At 43.6% G+C, this 16,748-nt stretch overlaps 1 protein-coding gene across 6 annotated transcripts in view; it reads left to right on the top strand.

Moving 5' to 3' along the window:
- Positions 1-16,748, top strand: part of JMJD1C (jumonji domain containing 1C) — a 163,088-nt gene that overhangs the window by 31,894 nt on the left and 114,446 nt on the right. The window lies entirely within an intron of this gene.

Raw genomic sequence — 16,748 nt, 5'->3', positions numbered from 1 at the left:
TCCTGTGCAAAGCTCTCCATCTGATGTTGTCCTAGGCCTGTTCAGCATTTTCTGTTCCCTCTATACCCCACTGATGAGCAGTGTTGTAATTCCTTTGTAGCTCAGATCTCTTCACTGCATCTTTCTATGGTCAAAACATTTCAGGTTTCTCGGGCACATCCCTCCCAGTGGAAGGCCCCCAGGAAACCTCCCTTCTCTCAGGCTGTAAGGTGTTATTTACGACTTGTTACTTCCATTTTTAATGTGAAGGTAAAGCTACTGAAGCTGTTGGTCGTTTGTCTTAGCAAAGACATGAAGGGTACTGCAGTTAGCAGTAGGTGATTGCGCTGCTCTGCTGGCTCTTGGGCTCTGGCTGTACTAAATAGAGCAAAGATTTAGTGGGGGGCTGTGATTTTTTGTTTTCGGTGATCTGAAAGATTGGAGATGGTTAACTTAAACGGCTTTGTGTGTGTGTGATTTTGTTAGTCTGAAGGTAAAACGGAGATGTTCTAGGGTAAACAGGCTGTGAATCACATGATAAACCTTTGCCAAGTCACTGTGCTGGAACTGCTGAGATTACCATTTCAGTGTGTTTCTGTGTCCATGCAACTGTTTGCTTTGCAGGACTCTTTGACCAAGACCACGCTGTGGTAGGTGCTGTGTAAACACAGAACTAAAATGATCTCAGCCTCAGAGTTTACGATCCAGGAGGAGAGGGAGCTGGAATGAGGACATGGCTGTGTGTTATTTGTGTACTGCCGCCGAGCCCTTGGGAAACCTTGTGACAGAGGAGATGTGAAAGAGCTTTTTGAAAGTGACTGGAGGACTCTGCTTCTTGCTTAAGAGTATCAGCAATTAAACTCTTACGGTGTTTCTTTTTTTTAAAGCAACCAATGACAGATTTTGATCCAAGGTGGATCAAAAGCAGAACTTGGCACTTTGAAAGTTACGCTGATAGAGAAAGAAGGCAAAATGATGCATGTAAGACCAATGGCTATTACTGCAATAGGGTATGTAATACAGAGTTGTGTAGCAGCATTTGTGAACAGATGTGTGTTGAGCTGGATTCTATGAAGCCCAAAGGGAAAAAATGTTGTAGCAAGAGAGGTATGAACCTCAGTAAGGCTGAAATACAAGTCAGAGTGTAAGGACCATGGAGGAGTTGATAGAAACAATACTGGAACACTGAAAGCTCTTTTCTTACCACGTCTTTCTTGAGGGTGTGAACTGTGCGAGTTAGTGTCAGTGAGTGAGTTCAGCTGGTTTCTGTGACCCTAACCGTGGGGTTGTGCTAAATAGTCTGATTCAGCTCCTACTTTAAGGACGGTTTAGATTTCTTTTTTTCTCCCTGCGCAGGGAAAGTATTTTTGTCTCCATGCATTTTCTGTTTCTGGTCTATGAATCTGGGAAGTCATTTTGAAATGGATTGCACTGGTGATTTTCAGCTTTGTGTGCAGACCATTTGTGGTTTAGGAAACTGAGGTAAGTGGGACCAAGGTACCTTCCTAGTATTTCTATTAGAAACTTAAATTATTACTCATCTCAGAAAGCTTCACTGCGCACAATGACTCTGTAAGCCAGCAGTCACTGGTGTTTTGATGGCAAGGATTGGTGGCAACTTGAGCTATCAGTAGGCTTGTTTGTATACTAGTTGGGTTATACATAGTGTGTTATGTTCTAGATATGGCTAATGACCTCTTGATTTTTCTCTTTGTCTTAGAGGTTTAAATAATTGGGAGTGGCTCAAGAGTTGAGTAATAGTCAAACAAATGTATATTGTCTAAACGCATAATAATAGTTGAGTTCCTTTTGCTGTGAGGAGCTGACTAATTTGTCAAGATGTCAAATTGGTCACAAGCCAAGCTCATCACTTCTGTGGTTGCGTCAAGAAAGACAGAAGAAATGCTCCATATGTTCTGATTGGTATTCGTTCAGTTTTGCCTAACAAAATTTTAGGTGTTAAGTAGGGTTTGTGACACCTTCTTGTTTCAACATCTCCAACCTGCTGATGAAATCTGGACCACCCTGTCGTCAGATACCATCGTGATTTACTTGGTACTTCTACAGGTGGATGACTCTACAAAGTTGCCAGGGGAGTTAAAACAACCAGTGTGTGTGTAATGCTCTGAGGCATTGTGCCTCTAGAATTAAGAGCTGAGGATGATCCTCATTTCGTAGATTTGGAGCTCCTGTGAATATTTTATATTGACCAAGTTGTTGGAACACTGAGCTGTGTGAACATATTGGTTTTGTTTAACAGGGAAAGAGGAGGTGGAGGTGTCTGGGGAAAATAGGCAGGAACAGAAAGAATTTTGACTTGGCAGTGAATGTGAGTGCTGTTAAGCTGTCCTCCCTTGGTGTTTTCTTTGTTTTGTTTTCCTTTGCTTTATTCTTTTTTCCCTTTGGCTTCTTTGTTTTTAAGCCTACAGGACTGGTGGTGTTGAGAAGAACCAAAGCTGGGTACACGAAAGAAGAGTATTTTTTCCATTTTCAACACCTACTCACAAGAGTGGGCAGTAATAAGTTAAGGATCCAGACTGAGATGTAGGAGCCCTGAAAATGGGTGTGTCTGAAAAATCAAGGTAGCCTTAGGTATCATGATGAGATGGTAAAGTAGGCATTCACTAGAATTACTTGATCTCTGCTGAAGGAGAAATAGGAAATCAGTTTGTTCACAGGTTTCTAAAAAGATTATCTGAGCTATCAAATATGGTAATCGAGGCGGCCCTGCTGGATGAAGGACAGTAGTGCAGCATGGCACGGAGGTCTGTCAAGGAGCATGATGGAGGGGCTGCATGGATGAGCAGGTTCTGTAGCAGTGCTGGGTCCTCGGGGGTGTGTGTGCTGATCCGTGAGTGGGAGAGGAAGCCAACTGCAGCTCAACACAAATTCTGTCTTCTTTGGTTCGTTGCTCAGATAATCTATGAGATTTTTCTACCTTTACCCATCTCTGATGAGAGGAAACATGTCTTTGTTAGGGAAACACTTCTATTGGATGAATTGAGTTTAGCTTTCCTTCCCTCTGCTTATGGTGTAGGCTGTCTGATAAAAGGATGAATAAGAAGTGAGATCTAAATAAGTGTGAAGAAAAAACAGTGCTCCTTGAAAGACAGACGTTATTTTGTCATCTTATTATTTTGTCATCTTATTAGAGTGCAGACAAGCCTTGTTTCAAAGGTAGAGAAACTGTTAATAGGTGGTTTGGTGTAGCTGAATGCTGAAAAGCCTGTTCAGTCTTTGCCCTCAAGTCCTTTGTATGTGAAAGGGAAGTAATAGTTGTGAGGGAGTGGAAGAAGTGCCAAAGGAAGCTTATCTTCCGGGAAAAGAAAATTAACGTAGTTTTACTTCTGGAACACAAGGAGGTGAATGGAAGGGAGTGAAATAATTGGGGTTGTGGCACTTTACATCTACAGAGACCATGTTTTTTTGGTATCCGGTGCAGTTAGTCCCTGACTCTCATTCTTGGAATACATTTTTTAGGTTTCCCCTGTGGATCAGGGCAAAGAGAGCAGAGATGATTATTTTCTGAGCGATGTCCTGCTCTGGCAGCTGGATATTTCTGTCTTCACAAATGTCACCTTAATGAGCTCTGCTATTACAGCGGCTGCTTAGCTTCCACAGGGATGAGGGATGCTGCAATCTGGATGGTGCAGGTGTGAGATCCCAGGGTTCTGGTGTCTGTGTTGCGGAATGTGTTTACTGCGGTGGCATTGGATGTGTTGACAAGTCATTGTCTGGTGCTAATGTGTCTGCTAAGTGCTGGGACGGGAGCCAGCTTCCTATTTTGGGCAAAAGAGAGCCTTCCGAAGCAGCACTAACAGCATCAACTGATTTGTGAGCTTAGTGCTAAGTAGTCCTTTCTTTATTCGCTAGCCGTTCTGCTCCCAATTAAAGCAGTTGTCACACGTTGACTGAAAATTTTGATAAACTAAGTCATAGGAACTCGCAGATTTGAATCGTCAGGTGCTGCTTTTCTTTTTGTTTGCAGATCAGTGCGTCCAGTTTCTCTGTAATGTTTTCTTAGCCGGTCTGTTCCTACCTTTCTTCTAGGCCTGGTTTTGCTAATGTGACACTCTGGCCTAATAAATCTGTTGCCAGGTAGGAGCCCGAAGTCTTTGGTCAGATAAACGAGCTGCTGTGCTGCAGACACAAGGCAGCTGCAGGACCCACGTAACTGACACTTGCTGGTATGGTCTGCTCTGGTTTATTGGTGAAACCAGTATCCAATTTTCAGTACAGCGCACAACACAGTGGAGTCCTGAACCATAATTAGTGTTCAGCACTGTTGGCAAAAGTTATCAATGTTCTGTTAATAAGGACCTATTGAACAGATGAGATGATGAAGTTTTTCTCTAGGTTGTATTTTTGGATTTTCAGAATACATTTAATGCAAGCATATTTTCCACAAAAGGCATTCAGGCTGGATTTGAAGGAATCCATCTTTGTTAGTGATTAATCCCTGGAGTTAAAATAGCTTTCTATTTCCTATGGAGAGGCACAACAGGATGAATTTCAGGCCCTGTGATCCCCTCTCACCATTCTGCTCTATGTTTACCAAGTCTCTGTCTATCCTGAATGTGAGTCTTGATTTTCTATGTGAGCTAAAACTTTCTGCTTTATGGTTGGGAAAATCCATGAGTTTTTGGAAAGCTCCTTGTGCTGCCCGTAGATATGCTCTGAGCAACAAAGAAATGTAGCTGGACTCGAAGAAGAACAACCTTTTGTTAAAGCGTGGGTCTTTTTAGAGGAACCAAGGTCTTGGTGGTCATTGCTTTGTGTGTCTGAGAACGAACAGCTTTGTGGCCTGTCAGAATCTCAGTTCATCTGGCACCGTCTTCCTCACACTGAAGCTCATACATTGGTGAAACATCTTGATGAAAATGGAATGGACGTGTTTGCCGTGAGATTTGCTGTTGCACCGAGAGTCTTGATAATTAATTACTGGAGGATATCAATTTATTAGCTTCCTCTAATGAAAAGCTGTCTAATGTAGCGTTAACATTTGCCATGCAAAGATGCTTTTTAGAAGAAGCCTCTGATCCTGGTGGCTCAGACAGCATTTTCTCTTGTAGTCTCAGCAGCTGATTTATTTGGATCATGTAAATGCACCTTGCCTTCACAAACAGCAAAAAGAGATGAGTCATATCCATTTTCTATGAAATGTACGTAAATAGACATATAAAACCTGAGGTTGACTGACTAGGCAGACATTTGAATGATAACAAGAAACAAAGCCTCTTCCTGGCTCTATGCAGAGAATATAGATTTTTTGTTTTTCCAAAGCAGAAGCGATTTATTGGCTCTCAACATCAAGTCCTTCCATTTTGTCTTTTTCTGTATTAATATCTTACACTATAAATAAACCCCTTCTGGGCAGTGTTTGGCTGCATGGCTGCACATCTCCACCAGGTATGTCAGAATTCAGGATATCTGTGAACACGAGAACCAAAACCTTTGGTTTGACCCTACAAGGAGGAGTTTGCCGGTGCAAACATTGGCTTATATGTGGCAATTGTAGCTTTAGTGAAGATTGCCTCAGGTCCTGATGTGCACGGAGCCTCCTCTCATGATGTCTGGTCACCCACTGCTACCAGCCACCATTGCAGAGCACTGCCTCTACTCTCAGCCCAATTCCAGGCCTGCTGAGCACAAAGAGGAATAGGTATCTTCTGTCTGGCTAAGGCAAGATGCTGTAAATCAGTGCTGTCTTCTAATGTTTCATGGCTGTGGTAGTGAGACTGCTGGCTCCTGACATGTTCCAAGCTTGGTGGGAATGGGAAGGCTGGGGGAAAAATGTTACCAGCCATGCTTAAATTCAAGTGTAAGGGAAAAAATAATACCCTCCCCAAAGCTTTGAGAGTCTGCCAGCTTCTGTTCTAGAAAAAGAAATGGAACACTGAGCTGTGCTGCTTTCTCATGCCTGAGGAAGAAAGTTCTTTTTTTTTCCCCACAGTTTATTAACATTTAATATTTTTCCAGAGTTTTTACTTTTACTCCCAGAGGTAGTGGATTGCTCCATTCAAATCCCATCATAAAATAAAAGAGGCAAGTTAACACTTAATTCTCATGCAGGGCTTTTCCTGCTGTGGTCATGACTCCAGTTGTGTCATCTTCCTAGCTGCACTACTGTTGCAGTAGGCAGACCTCCCTCCTGCTGCCTGTGGCTCTTGTGCTGCTGTCCTGCATGAGCTTGCTGCCCTTTCATCATGAGGCTGTTGCCACTTCTACAGTTCTTATGAGTTATTCCAGTATATCCAACATGGTTTCAACGTCATCTGTACAACCGTATTAACTTTAAAAAAGAAACAACAGGAGAGCATGGGAATGGTAAGGCCAGCAGCGGGGCTGCTCCCAGCTGATGCTCATCCCCTGTGTTACACACAGCTCTGAACCACCTGACACTGCCAATCTTTGGTTCTGATGGCAGCACAGTGGAACCCAGGCCTTCTCTCCTCTCTCCCACATTTGCTTTAGGCCCTATGTCCTGTCCTTCTGGAAAACAGTAGTTATTCTGTATCTCACCGAGGGAAACTGCACCCAAAGGGGCGGATCAGCACGCTTTGAAGTGTCTGCCCATGGAATGGGGAAGGAAAACACAATCAGCCATCCTTCACATGGGCTACAAAGACAACAACAAAAATGGTTTGAAAGTAAGCAGAAGGCTGTGCCGTGCCTTGCTTATTAATACAGCATTCACTATTATTATCTATTGGTAAGATTTCCAGTTTGCTAAAATGAGGTGGAGGAAAGCTGGAATGATGGCCTTGACATACAGGCTGGCTTTTAAAGGTCTCTTTTGGAAGGAATTTGGTTAGAGGTGCATGACCAGCATTTTTTATCTGATGCTGGTGCAACCTGAGATGTGCTTCAGCAAATACTGTCTGTAAATTGCTTAGCACAAAGTATCCTGGTTCAGAAGAACCTACTTTTTAACTGAAATTCTATCTGTAAGAATTTTACTAATTCTTTCCAAAGGGTTCTCTTGCAAATTGCTGCTGTGTGGCCTTCAGATAAACACAAATTTCCTATTTAAAGCAAGGTTTCAAGGTAAGGATGCTGAACTGTGGAGCCGCTGTCAGTGTGCGGTATTACAATGGTCTCGTGCAGTTGTGATTTAGTAAGCTGTACCAGATTTCGAGCCGTCTGCATTGCAGCCTTTTTGTTATTAATAGTTAATGATACCCTTCCCTGGCTGTAAGCAGATCCACGTCTGCAGCCCAGCACCCAGCACAGGAGGTAGGTACATGGGGGGTCCCTGCTGTGCAGCACAGCAGGCTTTGCTGAGAGTGCTGTGTGTGGCTCCTGGGGTCAGAGCACCCCTGGATTAGCTCAGCATCAGCTTGCTGCTCCTGCTGCTCCTGCTGCATGGGTACACTCAGCAGCAGCCTGCTGCTCCTCCTGCGCAGGCCTTGGCCTGATGTGCAGTCGGGTTATGGTCTCATTCATAGTATGTCTGCAGCCAGTGCAAGGTTCCAATTAGATTTGCCTTCAGGCGGTTCTCAAGAGACAGAGGGGGAGGAGAAGGAAGGAAAGCAGAAAAATCATTTGTGCAACTCAGAAGTCTTTGGAAAAGCTGCTGATGGGAGGAGATCTGAATTTCCAGGGCATCTCAAACTTGGAAGCCACAAATGTGGATATTGCAATGTTGGAAACTACCTTTTATTTCTTGATTGGTTTTTTTTTTTTTTTGTTACAAAAAGAGCACTGCCGACTTGATTTGCCCTTGGCTTATGCACAGTTTAAGCATACACCCTAAAAAAACAACAGCTTTACTCTTACACTCCAGAAACAATAAAGCAGCTCAGCCCCAAACGGGGGCAGTGACAAACACCATCTCACTGTAGGTTTTTCTCTTTTGCTGATGGGATGATGTCACCAAAACTGCTTGGCCAGTGCATTCCTTACCTCCTGCCTGCTGTTATCTCTGCAGTTTCGAGTCCCTCCGGCTCTGTCCTGCTCTGTACATACGGGCAGGTGGTCTTTCTCAGGGCCTGAGGGCAGGAAGGGCTGGAGCTCTTCACGCAGAGAATGGGGGATATTGTCATGCCGAGTGAAAGACAACATAAACTATAGTTGAGCCATCAGTAAGGCTTTGGAAGGGACCATTTGTAGTTTGTACTGCAGGCAGAAATGGAAGAAAACCAGCATTATGTTTGCAGCTGCAGTAGCAGTCCTACAAGTTTAATTTCAGATGGAAAATTTTCCTAATAAATACAGTAAAATCAACATGCGAAGAGAAGGACTTTGAAGCCTGTGTTTGGAACGGTTGGCCATAAGTGTTTTCCTCTATTTAACATTCATATTAGTGCTAAGACTGTTGGTGTAGTTTTGTATTTGCATTTTGAGAAATTAATTCAAGTGGAAAGAGTTTTCATACATGAAGCAGTTTCTTTTTCTTCCAAAATTCCTCAATTCCTAAACCTTGAAGCAGTGAAAAAATGAGACTTTTGAAAAGTGACGTGTCTGTCCTTGCTGTTACTGAATGAACCACGCAGTGAGTCTGTAAGTCAAGAGTCACTCTTGGCAGACGGGCTCTGCATAGGGGGTTTGGCAAGTCTTGGGTTGTCCATAAAGGATTGAATACGGGCTCTCCCTCCATGCTTCGGTGCTGCTCACAAGGGCATGAAGGGCATTTAGACCTGTCAGAGTGTTACTGTGCTTGGGCAGAGTGTTGCAATGAACTTGGTGTCCCTTGTGCCAGGAGGTTTGTTCCTGGTAGCTGCTTTGCTCTGCACGTTGTTTCTTTGTGTGGCTTTATGTAGATATCACTCTGCTCAGTGGTAGCACACTCCCTTACGTTAGAACTGAGGTCTGTGTGTCATGGGTGATTCCCAAGAAGGCAACAAGATGCATGCGGAACTATAGTGCTTCTCCATTTTGAATAAGGTGCTCTGTGGAAGAAACACTGACTGCTGTCAGTGGTACAGAATGTTTGTGAGACACTTAAAATACATAGGGCACAGCCAGCTTTACAGGCTGTTCCTCTTATGGAGCTGGACTCTGTTTTAGGACACTCGAAGCCTAGATGTAGATTTCTAAGTTTGGAGAAGAATCTGTGTAGAAGGCAGAGAAGTCTTAGGTAGGGCTGCAGGGAGTGAAAATGGAAGAAGTGAGATGCAGTCGCAGAAAGTCTGTTTGTCCCATAACAAGCCCTTCCAGCAGGGTGGCTTTCAGAAGCCTGTGATGGTGTGTGGAAGGCTTCTGAGAACAGTTGTTTCATGGCTTTAATAGGTGCCATTCATAATCGGTGATTGCTTTGAGGAGACAGAAGTCATCTTCAACGTTATGAATTTTGTGCTGAGAACAAAAGAAGAAAAGACCTATTAATTGCAAGCTGTGCCTTGCGTTGGCTAAGGTGATGAAAACCCGATCCTCTCATGAGTGCTGGCATGTGCTTTGATGTTTCAGACACCAATATTACAATCCCCCTGTATTTACGATTGCCAGCAAGAGTGTTTGCTTCCTACTTGTAATGCGTTAACTTGTGACATGCCCTAATCTAAAACAACTTTGTTCAGCAGCAAGACAAGCAGCTGCTCTTTACTTTGAGCAGCTGTAATCAGTACCAGAGCTCTCATTATTTAGAGGTGTGGCAAAAATTCTTGTCTGATGCCGTTTTTTGGCTTTTCCTTTACCTGTAGTAGTGCTTTAGTTGGCCCTCTGGCGTGGCAGTGTGAGTGAGGCTGGTTGTGTTTGCTGGGCAGTGGAAAGTCTGGGAAAATGAATGTTAGTGCATTTTTGGGTGTAAAAGGGCTAAGATGAGAAAGAAGCCTTCTGTATTTGCACTGAAGTCATTAGTAAAAGGAAAACTGAGGATGAAGTTGCTAACTTCCAAAGGCGCAGTGCTGTACCTCAATGTGATGCTCAAGGTTTATGGAGCTGAGCGACCCTACTCAGAACATCTTTTGCTTGAGGTCTTTCTCATTCCTGGCTGTCTCAGGAGAGGAGGATGTGTAATTCCCTGCCATTCTTGTGTGTCTTAAACCAGATCTCTGGCTACCAAAGTTGTTTTTTATGATTTCCTTGAAGTTGGCTGGTAAACCAAGACTTTATTCCTTCTGTTGGCTGTGATTTCAATGAGACAAATGATATGAGTGAGGTGAAGCAGCTGATCCATTTTCATTAAAGTTTTTCTTAATCCTTTCTTCAGTGGAATCTCAGTGTGGTGGTGATCCCTGTGCTAACTAACTTTTAAATATAGGACTTTCAAGAAAGGATGCACTTCTCCCATGCATTTGGGCTGATACCAACTGTTCCTCTTAGTACTTCTCAGACAGCTGCCTAGAATAGCCTGCTTTCACCATGAAGGAGGGTAGTTTAAAGCTTGCCAAAGGTCTGTGAGCTGCATTATTTTCTGTTTCCACAATATCACACCATGCCAACCACATAAAGTGGATGACTTCCAATGATATTGAGTATCTTTACAGTATTTTTGAAACTCTTTCTAGCAGTCGTGGCAATTAGGAGTAGAAACGGTGCATGAAAGAAATTTAATCTTACAGGTAGATGGATACGTGAGGGGTTTTTTTCCCCACTTTTTCCTTATTTTTCTAAGTAGGGTGGTTGATTGTTAAGCTGTGCTGTCAAAATTCAATGAGAAACAAACCCAGAGGAAGCCTGATAGCAAACTACCAGTCAGTCCTGGGTAATGGTTAATTGTTGGGGATCACCTCAGTCTCTTGATGTAGAAGATATTGGTGTTACTACAAACACAGAGTCCTGATTAGCAATATTTTGGTATTCTTAAGGGGAAGTTAAGTGATAACATGGTAACTCAGCTTTGAACAAACTTGCTGAGTGCAAAAGTAGGTAAAACTTTTGTCTGGTTTTCTCATTGCAGCTCCAAGGATAAGCAGGTAGACAAAAACGTGTGTGTTATCTGGTAGCAAAGTCTGCAGGTATAGTTATCCATTGACACAGAGATGCCTGAATCATCTTGTCAGAAAACAGAATCATTTGTGATTTGTTCTCCCTAGAGACCAGCAGGTCAGTGTTAAAAGGTCAAATCTGGCTGCTGCGGTCTGTGTCATCTTCTGCAGTGGATTTTGGATTCCAGAGTGTGGAAGATATCCATCAAGGCACATTGCCAATGCAAAATGATTTGTTACCGAGCTTACAAGCCACACACAGCAGCAATAAATGGGTGTCATTCTGTGCATTAAAAATGTATACCTGCTTGATGGTGCTTACAAGGGTTACAGTGGTCAGTCAGCTACTTTATTTAATTAAAAAAAACCCAACCAAACCTATAAAAACCCACCTGCAAGGCCTGTTTTCAGCATTGAACCACTGATGAAAAAGTTCGTCTTGGAACGGTATTTGTTCTTTAGCTGCCAGCCAGTCATTTGATCAATGATTAATAGATTTCACAGCAGCTCTTTGAAACAGTCGCAAACGTGCAAACCTCTCCTTCTGATTCAGTGTGGAAGTAGAGGTGGTGAAGAGCAGCTGGGCAGGTTGGTGGTATGTGAGTGGGGAGGCAAGTAGCTGGTGTGAGGCAGCCCAGGCACGGGCCGATGGGCTGTAAATGGGAAACATTACACAGCCCTGCAGAGATCAACAAATTAGCAGACCTTCTGTGCAGCAAAACCTCTGGTTCATTAAATAGTCTCTAAAACAGTCTGTTCTGACCAGAGTGCCCCTCAAATGAGTAATGCCTCAGGGAGATCTGTTCCTGCTGCAGAGGTCGGTATCCTGGCAGGAGGACAGGCTCCGTGCTGCTTGTGGGTAATGGCTGAGCTGATGTATTGCTTCTCCTGCAGGACTGGGAAAGGGCCAGGTAATCTCACCAGTTCTGGAATGGCCTCGCCAGTTCTGTTTATCTGATCTTGTACAGCAGGATTTATTTATGTGGATCCTCCAGTCAGGGGAATTCAGAGTTTACCTCCGTTCAGATGTTAGTGGCACTAAATTCATGGACGCGCACTGACATCTGCTTTGTTTGTTCCTGGCCAACAAGGGGGGGCTTGTAGTGACTGCTGTGTGGGACTGGGAGGTTCCCCTTCCATTTGTTGTGCAGCAATAGCTCCATACAGCACCTAGCATGGTACGGGGTCGCTCTGAAACCTGGTGCTTCTTCCTTTCTGTTACACCTCCGTCTCTATCAGGCTGCATTTACTGAAGGTGCAGCTGTACGATGCATTCATTCTGCAGGCTGGTGCACTGAAACATTGCTGACCAGCGGCTTAATTTCTATATAGGATCAGCTTACTGATGGTGCTCTTCTGTAATCAGTAGAGCTGCTGCAAGAAGAGCAAACCATAGCTACCTCTGGGTGAAATGTCACGTTGAACTGTTCCCTGCCTTCCATGGCTTTTCTTCTGACAGAGCAACAATTAAACTTAAGACTTATTTCTCAAACTGCCAGAGAATCATTTTGATCTATCTGTAATGCCCGCCTCTTACTGCAGCCAGAAACAAAACCATGCATTCTGGTTATGTGAAATGCTGTGTTTGTATACAACAGGACTTGCGTAATACCCAGATTATTGTGTTTCCTTTGACTGTGGGAAGAGCAATTTTTGTCTCGGAGTACTAAATTGGATTACAAATTGAGGCATAACAACAAATGATATCAACAAACGCTCGACTGTGTTGGAACTCGTTCACTAACATCTCAGAATGTCCTCCATGCATGTTGCAGGGTGGTCCTTGCAGCGGGGGCTTGGAGAGAGGCTACGTGGTGTGTGTGTGTGCAGAAGGCCAGCAATGTGCTGATGGAAGCCTTGAGAACAGATGCAGCAAGAGCTAACTCCGATCCATCGGCTGAATTTCTATCTTCTATCCCCTGCACCACCAGGCAGGCTGTTAAGTGAGAGTCACATGCACGGATACTTGAGCAAAAAGCTGTTACTTAATATAATTATTGTGCTTAGAAGTGTTCAGTACTTGCCAACCTGCAGTCTGCCCTGCGCTCACGCAGCTCAGGCTCGTTTGCACTGCAGCCACATGGGTTGCCTTGACCCTTGTGCTGGGGCTGGAACCAGGGCACAAGGAGCGTGACCCTGAGCCCAGCTGCTGTGCAGAGCTCTGCTCACGTGCAGTGTGTGTGCAGCTCTGAGCTAAACGGAGCAGGAATTGCTGCCTTAGAACTGCGGTCGTTATGCTGTAATGTGTAAATGCTTTTGGCAGAAGTGAAGCAGATTTACTGAAACTCTGCAATCTTTGTTGTTGCGCTTTGATGTGGTTTCACTTTTGTTTTTTGTTTTATTTTTAAATGCAATCCTAGCGTGTGAATTAAATAGGAGTGCTCTGGAAGTAGCCCTTTGCAACTGCAGTTCTTTACTCCAATGGAATTATTTTGCTTCTTTTAGGTCATGTTATTTAAGAGGCTGAAGCTCACATTGACAAGGAAATACGGTCAGATCCCTGGGGGTTATTTGGTAGATGCGGTAGGCTGTTCTGTTTACAATTTAGTGTAGCACTCACAAATTTATACTGGCAGGGAACTAAAAACCCAAACCAACCTTACATTATAATTGCTTTCTTAATTGCTATCCGCTTCCAGATTATTATTTTCCCAGCTTCTTAATTTTAATAGGCCTTTTCAAAAGAAAGTGGTTTTGCTGTGTCAGAGTCCTTTTATTGCTGAGGTGTACATTATCCAGTTCTTTTCGGTTGTGTTTGGATATCTGGTTTTACAGAAAAACATCTTTCTAGTATAATGGGGTGTATTACAGCGCTGAGGCACAGAAAGGCCATGGATGCCCCATTCCTGGTTGTGTTCGAAGCCAGGTTGGCTGGGGCCCTGATCTGGTGGGTGGCAGCCCTGCCCTTGCTGTGATTGGAACTGGGTGATCTTTCAGGTTGCTTCCAACCCAGACCGTTCTGTGATGATAGATCTAACATTTCACTGATTTCAAATGATTCTTCACTTTCACTCGCAACACTTGCACATGTTTGTAGATTGCTTGCTCTGTCTTGCTTTGGTCTATCCAAAAAACATATAATTCTTTCCACCTAGAAGGAGAATTCATAGGTATTTTCCCAGTCACATAGGGTATATGTTTTCTTCCTGTTGACTGCAGTTGCATGCCTGTGTTGTTATCTGGCTGCAGGAAAATCAACCCATCAGGAAGCTTGGTTTTATAGACTTCTGCTTTCAGCTCTTAAATAAGGCAGTGGGCAGAATAAAGCAGTGAAGTGTCTAGTTTGAAAATGTTGAGCTTTATATAATAAGTTGCATTTCTTATCCAGAAAGCAGCGGCCTTATGATTATTTTTGTCCTCTGGAAGAAAGTTGATCGGTAGTTTCTGTCTGACCCGTTCAGCAGTTGGAAGCAATCTGAAGCCTGGCTGCTGCCATTTGGCAGCTTCACAGAAGGGGTAAATTACCCTGCGAGTCATGGCTTGCTGGATGTATGACATTATCTCTCTGCAGATAAATCAGCAGCTCTGCAGTGCTTAGGGTCTAGTACTGCTGGGCAGGTACAGCGTTCCTAGATAAGGACTCCATAGCCCTTTCAGAAGGAAACTTTCTAGACTGTTATAAGAATTGCAGCTCTTCCTCCTCAGGAGTTTCTGGATTTCTCAGACTGTGTCCTATTCCTAATCTATTGCAAGCCTTTCCAGGCTGCTGTGTTTGAAGGGGTAAGTGACATGGGGAGGTTGCTTGTGTGTGAATTAAGTGTTTAAATCATTGTGTTCCTCATCCTCTTCTTTGTATTTTACTTTTTTGAGGGGGGAGAAGGGGGCAGTGTGTCAGGACAACTTGCCTGATGGCTTCCATAACTCCAGGGCCCTCTGCCCGATGGGTCAGTGCTGGTGCAGTCCACAGAAGCTGTGGATTCCAGCTGACCCTCAGCTGCTGTCAGCTCAGTGTGCTGTCCTGGCACTGAAATGTGGCACATGTGCTTTGGTGTTGGCTGACGGCCCTTCACCTGTTTGGAAGGTCATTCTCGACTTTTAGTGGTTACTTGAGGCTGTGAGAGATGGGTAAAGATGCTCTGAGTAGTACTTATGTGTATATCTTTGTGTATAAAACAGTTTTGGTGTTTTACAGTGGTTTGAGTACGTCTTGAAGAGTATCTGAGATGAGCTGGTGCCTTTTCTGCCAAGTACACTCATCCAACCAGCAGCTTCTGGTGCTGTTTTTCTGCTTTATTCTCATATGTTGCTGCTTGCCCCAAAATGGATAGTTACACAAACCACATCTACACCCGCCGTAAGAAGAGGAGGGATTGTCCTGTCCCAAGTTTCCCATCTTCCCAACTGTCAGGAACTTAATTTTAAAGGTCTGCTCTCTACGTGTATTTGAGTGCCCAGCCAAGAGTTTGTCAAGAGCGTAGAAACTGTTCTTTCCTGTTCAGTAAATGTTAGTGTAGTGGGAGGCAGTTACTAGGTAGCAGATGCACGGTCCTGGAAAATGGTTTTAGAGTAAAAGAGATTTAGACCTGTAATACTGAGCTTTTTGCCTCCTCCTTTTTCTTCATTTTTACAACTATTTCAATTTGTAATATAAAGGTTTGAAACAAAAATTGTGTGGTGTAATAGAGACTAGTTCTCTAAAAGTACTTAATCTGTCACTGCTTGAAGTCAATTTAAACTTTATAACTGCAACAACCCTTCCACCTCTCCATGATTAATGTAGAAACCAGGGGAAGTTTCTAGACTTTATTGGAAAGAAAAAATAGATCTGTATGTAAAGAATCTTACTTAATTTGCACACGTGTTTTCCTCTTTTCTTTTTAGGTTATCATGTGACAGTGAGTAGATTGTGAGAAGTGAGCCTTACTGCTGAGGCTTATTTTCCCTGCCCTTTCTCTTCCAGCTCTGTTGATTTCTCTTACTGGCAGGTTTGGAGGTCTGTACGATTTGGGCACGTCTTCCTGTGTCCTTTGCTGGCAAAGCTGTCCAGGAATTTGTCTCACTGCGTTTATGTGGCACAGGAGGGAATGAGCTGAGGCTTCAGGATGTTCTGAGAGGTTGGGGGGCTTGGAGGCAGGGAACTCCAGGTACTGGAATAAAAACACGCGGCTCTGAGAAGGATTGTAGAGTAATGATGTGATGAGAGTGTATGTTGGAACATGAAAAAACACGCTTCTTATTCTGGGACAGAAGTTAATTCTGGAAAAAGGACAGTCATAATAAAGCAGTGAATGGTATGGAAGGTTTGTCCTGTATAAGCTGCTGTTAATCAGTAGAAGCAATGAAGCAAGACAGAATGTTTAAAGCAGTCTGTGTGTGTGATGTGGAGTAGGTCACTGAGACTTTTTTACTACCTATTCCCATGTAAGAGAGTTCTGAATTGGGCTGCTACAAGTTGTCTCCGTGCAGGCACAGGGACATCACAGAAAACCAAGTTTTACTGTTGAAATGGCATAGGAGAGATCAGAATATGTGACAACAAGTCCAGTTTGGAGATTCGGGGAAAGCTGTTCATCCTTTGTGAAGTCTCAGCTGTTAGGTGGGAATCAAATTGCCTTTCAAATGATAGCACCATGAACTGAAATCAGAGACTAAACCGTTGTTAAATGAGCACGTTCTGTTTTTAAACCTTTGATTTCTGTTTCAGGTGAAGGAAAATTTCCAGTCTGTCACTGGATTTCTGAGAGACTTAATGGCTTGGGATGTGTTCGTGTTGCTTGCTGGGCTTGAGCTATGCACAAACACGAGCGGACAGACCTGTTAAGGTAGCATTCCTTGTCACTGGTACACCTCATCATTTGTATTTATGGCTTCAGTAGCAGTAAGCTATGGATGCCAACAATCTGCGGAGACAGACTTTGAAACACCAGAGTAGAGCTCTGAAAAAAGCATTGAAGTGCTGCT

Source organism: Coturnix japonica, chromosome 8 (genome assembly GCF_054131305.1).
Source record: "Coturnix japonica strain WE chromosome 8, WE-NBRP24, whole genome shotgun sequence".
In the NCBI taxonomy this organism is placed as follows: domain Eukaryota; kingdom Metazoa; phylum Chordata; class Aves; order Galliformes; family Phasianidae; genus Coturnix; species Coturnix japonica.
Note: the sequence above shows the minus strand (reverse complement) of the source record. Positions and strands in the feature narration are given on the sequence as shown.